The sequence below is a fragment of the Pseudoliparis swirei genome, unplaced genomic scaffold, assembly GCF_029220125.1.
Source record: "Pseudoliparis swirei isolate HS2019 ecotype Mariana Trench unplaced genomic scaffold, NWPU_hadal_v1 hadal_28, whole genome shotgun sequence".
Taxonomy (NCBI): domain Eukaryota; kingdom Metazoa; phylum Chordata; class Actinopteri; order Perciformes; family Liparidae; genus Pseudoliparis; species Pseudoliparis swirei.
Window position 1 is genome coordinate 397,687 of NW_026613264.1, and position 8,642 is coordinate 406,328.

An 8,642-nucleotide genomic window follows, 5' to 3' on the forward strand; every position below is an offset into this window, starting at 1 on the left:
TAACCTCAATTCACGCCGTCCGGAGCCTGATGTCCATCACCTGCCAGGTGCCCAGTTTCAGTTCCTCTTATACTATGATGCAGGTTTGCCAATTATCTCCAGAACATTGACACGGTGTTGCAGCTGCAATGTTTTGACCACTGAGTAGCGTTCAAGAACAACGGTGTGACCAAATGCAGCTCGGGCAGAAGACAATCCCTCACACAGTGTTCCGCTCCCTGCAACACGTTACCCTCGGGGGATCCTAACAAGAACTCGTGGCCGTGTTGACCTCCAGGCACGTGCAAAGATAGAGCCCTAGTGGTGCTCAAGCACCAGCCCTTTTGCCCTGGATGAGTAAAGTGCCCTTTTTGCTGGAGCCCACTTTTTTCATTCATCAGTATTTAAGAATAAAAGTTACTCTCTCTGTCATCAAGTCCCCCCAAATGTGTTTTAATATCCGACGGGGCATTTATTTGAGTTCTTGTGAGAATTTCGCCCCGACGCACTGCGCTCACGAGCCCCCCGCCCTCTTCCCCCCGCCGCGCCCCTCCCTCCTCCTCCTCCTCCTCCTCCTCCACTTCCACTTCCTCCTCCGCTCAGTGCTCCTCGCGCTACTAAACGGGTGCACCTCCTTCTCCTCTGACCCGCAGCGTCTGATAAACAGGTCCTGACGGTGTTTGTTCCCTGACGTTGTTTTGTGATAAATCAACCACAACATTATGCTGCTGAAAACATGACGTCACAACTGGTCCGACGGTTCCTAAAAAAATAAACAAACAAAAACTCACGAAATCCGTGATTTCAAAGTCTTGTCCAGCTGTTTACTGACGTTAGTTATGTTTAGAGAATAGAGAGAGAGAGAAGAGAAGAGAGAGAGGAGAGAGAGAAAAGAGAGAAAAGAGAGAGAGAGGGAGAGAGAGAGAAGAGAGAGAAGAGAAGAGAGAGAGATAATTTATTCCGTTCATTCAACAGGGCTAGTTCAGGATCACAGGCCAGACTGAAAAATCAGGCTTCTTGTTCAGAGGTCCGCTAATGCGGAGGCGCCGATCGACCGCGCGCGCATATTTGCTTGAGACCACCGCTCTGGCTGTTGTTCATCAATATCGCCATTTGTAAAATGACGTAAGAGGGCAATACGGATCCGTATCAGACCAGAAGCAGAGGCAATACGGCTGGCATGAATGCACCCATGCTTAGCCAATCAGAGCTTGTACTGTTAAAGGCAAGTAATAATTCATCTTTATTCATAAAGAAATGTAATGGGTCTGATGCTGCCAGATAAACGCAGGTCGAGGATGGCTGCATCATCAGCATTGCTACAATGCTTCAACCTGTCAGAATTCCAGCCCATTGGGTGCCCTTTTTTGGCTCTGGAGCACCTGCCCCCTCAAAATGTCTGTGCACGCAGTTCGTTGACTCATCTGTTATTTTAGTCAGCATTTAAAGGCTCGGTCTGCTCGTGGGATTTGAACCATGGACTGCAAGGAGCCGGTTCCCGGAGCTTTGTGTGGCTTGAGAAAGCACAGCGGTACTGAGTCCATCCTTTCACCGAACACAAGTGGCAAGGACATGGAGCCGGACTTGAATGATGCTGCTGGCTAAGGATGGAATACATATTCTCTGTCTTTCTTGACAATGGAGTGGGAAAGGAAAGAATCACTTAGAGACAATGATAACAGAGGACAGATGACGCCAGATTGAGGAGGAGTTAGAAATCAGCAGGATTCTTCCTTTGAGTGTCTCATAGTGACCCGATCACTGACTTCTGATCATCGCATCGACTCATTTGCTTCACCAACGGCCCAGTGTTTCCTCTCATTCTCCTTCCTGTTTCCATATTAGATGTTTCACTGATTCTGAGGACTGCAGTAACGCATACCTTCTTGTAAATAACAAATGATTTCAGACAGTTCTGGTTCTCTCGATAATCACATCCATGAAAAGATTCCATCTGGGTGGGGACAACATTGTCACATGGTGTGTGTGTGTGTGTGTGTGTGTGTGTGTGTGTGTGTGTGTGTGTGTGTGTGTGTGTGTGTGAGTGCATAGGAAGACATGACCAGTGACTCACTCATAACTGCATTGAGAGGTGAGCTGAAATGATATTCAAAAGCTGCGGGGGAGAAGAATGACCCATAACTTAGAGGATGAAGGTTTGTAGCACACACACACACACACACACACACACACACTTGTGGTGTTTGAGACTCCAACATCAAGATTGTATCTTGGCTTTAATCTCCATAACGATTTGGTGTTAAGGGACACAAGGTATCTTTCCTTGAGGTTTAGCTGTGTTTCAAAATCAGAGCAATTACACTCAAATAATTCAGTGCCTGCCTCCTCAACTAGTCTATAAAACACATTTCATGACTTGTGAGTGGTTCAGTGCTATAGACACCACCACAGATGTTACCAATCCATTTGGTGAAAGAATACCATTAGTGGCTTACCCGTTGGAAACAGATCCCCACCTGCCTGCTAAGGACCCGGTTGCATTCACTGTGGATGGATTCACGGCACAGAAGTGCTCCAGCACCACAACTCCTCAAGGAATTTGACTGATCATTAAAGAACTGATTATTAATTGGTGGTGGACCAACGAGCTGCTGAATAGCTGCTGTGACAGAGGAGCCTGTGCAAGGTGATACTGTCAAGAACCAGAGGGAGGCAGGGTCTGGTCTTGGCTTTAGTCCTTCAGAACTTCCTGTTTTATTTTGAAGCTTGACTCCTCCTCTCGTTTCAGGTCACTTGCCTTTCCTCATGTGTCACCGGTGTGATACGGCCCCCCTGACCCCTGACCCTGATGGTCTCCACCTGTCTCCCTCATGACCCTCATGTGATGAGTCTCCCGACCCTGACCCCTGACTCCAGTGATGGTAGGTTCCACCTGTTTCCCTGGCATGACCCTCATGTGCCCGGTAGTCTGCGTCGCTCCTTTGTCTTGTCTAACCCTGTCGAGTCCATTCCCTGTCAGCTGTCAGCAAGTCGCGCGCACAGTGAGTCTCTGTGTGCAGCCAATCTGAAGCTCAAGAAACGCAGATTTAAATGCAACTTGTTGGCGGCTCCGTGATCTCCTCTGGAGCAGAGCGGATCCTTCATGCCCCCTCAGCGTGGTTTTAATTGTTGCTGGAGAAAACTCCCAATGTGCGCGCTTCCACCGACACGTTTTATTATCGTTTCACTTGAACTCCTGAAAAAGGGCATTTTCTAAAGCTGGAATGTCATCAATTCCAGCCGTCGCTTAAGCTGTTTCGGGACGAGGAAATAACCTTGCTTTCCTGTGGTTCTATATGTACGCACAGACCGGCATGCTCTACCTCTCTGGATGAGATGTGAACCAGTCACTGACAGCAGCAGCGTCGTGAAGCTGCTTCCCTCTCAGTGAGTCTGCATCTCCCGCGCGTTTGGACGTGCGCGTGACCGCGGGACACCGCTGCTGGGATTCCCGGGTCGCTTTTGAACTCCGCTTTTCTTCAAGAGGACTGGATAGAAATTCGTCAAATGAAGGAAACACATGGTACGTTTCTAATGTTTTTTCTTTTCTTTATTTTCTAATAAATACACATCACCTGTCCGTGTTCGCTGTGCCATTACGCACAGATCGGAGAGCGCAGGAGGAACTATAACGTTCCACTTGAGGAGCAAACATCACAGGTTCAAACCGGCTTTATAGAAATATAAAACAACTCTGCTGGAGAATCTAGAAATGAATCCCACACACCAGATGAATATTTCACAAAATAGGCATCGACTCAATAAACGAGCCACTCAGGGAAGTCACTACGCGTCGTGGATTTAAAGGTGCTGTGAAGTGCAAGACATGAAACAAATAAAACTAGAACGGGCACTCGGTAGAACCGCATACCTTCGCATATCACAAGATTGTGCATTGAATTATGAACATTTTGGCATTAGTTGCAGGCCAATTGGATACAAATTGACCGTGCTATAGTAAAAAGACGATTTTGACCTTTTCATGACTTGACCTTTGATCCGATCGATCCCAAAATCAAATCAAATGGTCCCCGGATACTTAACCAATCATCACCAAATGTCATGCAATTCGGTTTAATACTTTTTGTGTTATGTGAGTAACAAAGACACAAATATATAAATACACGGCGATTAAAATATAACCTTCCGCATTTTCCAATGCGAGGTAACGAAGCTCAGTGTGACACAACTGATTGGTAAGCAGTGAGAACCAGCTAGATATTTGAAGCTATTATTATCTTTCTTTTCTAAAAATGTAACAATATTATCTAATTTCAGCTCCTTATGGTCAGTAACTGCAGCCAAATATAACTTTACAAATGGGTTGACTGGACTCTGGACTCTGTAAAGCGACTTCGAATTATTTAGAGAAGCGCCTATATAAGATTAAAAGAAAGATTATTATTTATTAGCTATTCATAATTCCTATTAAAATAATGGAAATATGAAGGTTCCAAGTTATTTGTTCTGACTATGCTATATATATATATATATATGAATATGAATAGATGTGCGAGGCATTGGAAGCCAACTTGGCAGCTGTCACTGGACACTTCGACTCCTCTTCTGCACATCTCCACCGACGAGTTATAAAGATGTGTTTGTTATTCTGTCATCTGTCTGAGTGTTTGAAGTCTAACTTATTACCAATAGTACAGAGTCAGGTTCTCGCCGCCTCTCTTTGTAGAGCGCTTTATTTACTATAATCTGCATATATCCTGTATTTATTATAGAGACGTTCTGTTGCACTTTGGTTGATGCCAAACTGCATTTCGCTGCTCTGCACTCGCATTACCTACGCGGTCATGACATAAAAGTTGAATCTAAGATCTTATCTATCTATTGTGATTTTATGGCGTATTTAAAAGCATTTAAAAAACGTAACACATTGAATGATGTGAAACCCAATTGGGCTGAGAGATGTCTCCCTGTGTGATATCTTCAATTTTAAAGCCAGATGTATAGAAGCCCAATTTAGTCGAGGCCTGTTTTTCATTGAACTTCTTTTTCCCGTCCATTCACGATGAACTCATCACCCCATCGTCCGGTGGAAATTGTCAGACCTTTTAGGAGATACTTATCGTGGACTCATTTGATGTGTAAACGGATAAGCTCTTCAGCCATCTATCCAGCGTGCTCCTGCAGAGACAACTTAATGAAGAATCTCTCGCTGCGTGGGCGACTCGGTGCCGAACGCCGAGGCGTGCCGATCTCCTCTCCGCTGATGCAATGAAGTGTCGTTTCTCCAAAGATGCACTTCATGGTTCCCTCTCTGGACCATACATGGTAGCTGCACGCTGTAAACAAGCGTCGTCATAGTGTTTGATGACACAACCAGATTGCCTTTTTATTTTAGAGGGTACGATTTAAATTTCTTTCATATTTATTTTTGTCATTATCATCGAGATCTTCGCTCGTCGCTGGTGTTTTGGTACATTTGTAAAGGAAAAAAGGAGGTAAAATGGAACACCAAAGTACTGGCTTTGACATGTTGTTCTATCGCGTCATTTGTGCCTTCATCTTTTCAAGTGTTTGATTGTAAAAAGAAATATTAAAGAAAGTGGAAGTGTGTTCTGCTGAGCGACGCGTCCCCCATCACTCGCTGCACATATCTCTAACACATCTGCACTTGGTGTTTTATTTTCTTGGAATCTACAACACACGCAAAACACAATGTAACTAGAACGGGCACTCGGTAGAGCCGCATACCTTCGTGCACATCACAAGATTGGGCATTGAATTATGAACATGTTGGCATTAGTTGCATGCCAATTGGATACAAATTGACCGCGCTATGGTAAAAAAGAAGATGTTGACCTTTTCATGACCTTGACCTTTGACCCGATCGATCCCAAAATCTAACCAAATGGTCCCCGGATAATAACCAATCATCCCACCAAATTTCATGCGATTCGATTTAATATTTTTTGAGTTATGCGAGGAACACGCATATAAATACACGGCGATCAAAACATAACCTTCCGCATTCTCAATGCGAAGGTAACTAGGGACATTTTTTAAAGGGGCACTCCACAGATTTTACACATGGCGTTCAGTTTCCTTCTCACCACGAGGTGGTGTTTACGCTTTTTTATCCTGGGTGACTTGAAAGGCGCCTCCAAATAAAATTTATTATTATTATGATCTGCATGTATTGCCCCTTGTGTGGGCGTTGTCGTGTAGGAGTTTGTTTGTGTAGCATGTGTTCAGTATGAGGGAGGGGAGGATGCTAACCTTGAATATAACTCAAGCTCTTTCCTTCTATCTCTCACTCCGCCTCCTTCAGGTTGAACGTGCTGCAGAGGAGACTTCATGACAACACCTCCGCGATGCCGTATGGATGCTCCAACTCAACGTTCTGACACCGGGAACCTGAGAAAACTTTGTGGATGCTGTGCTTCAGCAAACTTATACATCACTGAAAACACTCTCAGAATAATAAACCATTCTTGAGATAGATGTTTCCCTTCGTCTGCATCGTGTCACTGTGAAGTTCCGGCTTTCCAATAACATCGAAGACACTCTAAAGAACTCAGCGGTATCAGAGCCAGAACCTAAGTTAGGAAGTCATCTCCTCGTCCATGAGAACAACAGGGGAGCAGACCAGGTTGTGTCTGTCGTCATCGCTCTTCCTCCATCTCCTCCTCGGTGAAAGCCAGAAGGAGGAGTCCATCACAGCGTTGGATAGAAGCTTTGGTGACACGGTTCTGTTTCAGCCGACTGCAAGCGTGGAGAAGAGATAAGAGCCAAGAGAGAACAAGGAGCGCATGTCTGAATACCAAGTGAGGATCCATCTCTCCTGCAGCTACACCAGGAGGAGAATCAACATCGAAAACGGACCAATCAGCCGGGCTTCATTACAGGAGCGTCAGCTGTGGATGGAATTAGAAGTTCTCTGAAGGTTGATCTGGAAATGTTCCAGGATGAATATGAAACAATCTTCTTCATTTTCTCGAGCCAAAGCCAGCAATTACGCCACGCCACTGCCCCCGCCCGCTCAGCGCCACGCCCGAACTGACGAGGTGAGGCGGGTCACGCCTGTGGGTCAGGTGAAGAGGCGACATGGACGACAGTTTCTCTGGACGACTCATCGGCAACGACACCGAGGCGCCACCTGCCGCCGCCACGCCGCCGCCCGGAGCGAGGCCACGCCGCTCGCCTCCGGTCTCGCTGTCCGCCCTCTTGGCCGCCGCCGGTCACCTTGGCCACCGTGTTTCCTCCAACGCCTCGCCATCGCCGCCATCTTTTTCACCAGGAGGCTCCACACAACTTCCTGATCCGGGCTCGCTCGCCGCCACCGACCTGCTGGTGTCCGCTCTCGTCATGCCGATCAGCTGCCGTCTACACCGTCGGCAAGACCTGGCCGCTGGGCAGATCGCTTTGCCACGTCTGGCCTCCTCCGACGCCGCCTTCTGCATCGGGCCTCCATCCTGCACTTAAAGCGTGATCGCGTTGGACCGCTACTGGGCCGCCACCGACGCCGCTGGAGTACGCCAGGCGCCGCACCGCGGCGCCGGGCGGCCGCCGTGGTCCAGGTGGTGTGGGTGACCTCCGTTGAACACGGATCAGATCTACGTACACGCTGTACTCCACCTTCGGCGCCTTCTACTGCTCCTTACGGTGCTCCTCGTCATCCTCACGACGGGATCTACGCTCGCCGCCCGCCCCCGCATCTTCAAGACGCCGTCGCCGTGGTACGTCCGGGAAATGTTTCACCACGTACAGCAGCTCATCCAGCACCTCCGCAGCCTCCTCCCTCTATTCTCTCAGCTCTTCCTCCAACCTGCACTCCTGGATGTGGGAGGTGGAGGAGGTGCAGGAGGTGGAGGATCCTCTGTTCCTGAGCAGTGTGAAAGGTGAAGCTGTGCGGATTCGGCGTGTTGGAGAGGAACACGTTTGTGCGTGGCTCGGAGAGGAAGAAGCATCAAGACGCTGGCGTCATCCTGGGCCGCCTTCATCGCCTGCTGGCTCCCGTTCTTTGTGGGCACCCTCGTCACGGCCATGTGCAAAGAGTGCTGGTTCGATCCGGTGCTTTTTGATATATTTACTTCCAGCTAGGATACCTGAACTCGCTCATCAATCCAGTTATTACACGGCATTCAACGCATTTAATTCAAACAAAGCGTTCCAAAAACTCGCGCATGAAGTTCAGACGGTTCTCCTGAGTAAAGACTCTGGAAACAGGGAGCTGGAAAAGAGCAAACTGATGCAGACTAAACTAGAATGGGCACTGCAGAGCCAATACCTTAAAGCTGATATCACAAGATTGGGCATTGAATTATGAACTATTGTTGGCATTAGTTGTACAATTGGATGCAAATTGACCGCGACTTTGGTAAAAAGAAGAGTTTGACCTTCCATGACCTTGACCTTGACCCGATTGATCCCAACATCTAATCAAATGGTCCCCGATAATAACCAATCATCCCACCAATGTCATGTGATTCAAAAAGATTTTGACCTTTTTCATGACCTTGACCTTATGCACCTTTGACCCGATTGATCCCAAAATCGAACTAATGGTCCCCGGATAATAACCAATCATCCCAACCAAATTTAATGCGTATTCGGTTGAAAAACTTTTTGTTATGCGAGGAACACGCTACAAATAAATAAATAAATACACGCCGATCAAAACATAACCTTCGCATTTTCAATGCTAA

General features: G+C 47.1%; 1 pseudogene; it reads left to right on the top strand.

Annotated features, from left to right (window-relative positions):
- Positions 1-7,041: 7,041 nt before the first annotated feature.
- LOC130191192 (5-hydroxytryptamine receptor 1D-like) lies at positions 7,042-8,144 on the top strand (annotated as a pseudogene).
- Positions 8,145-8,642: the final 498 nt, after the last annotated feature.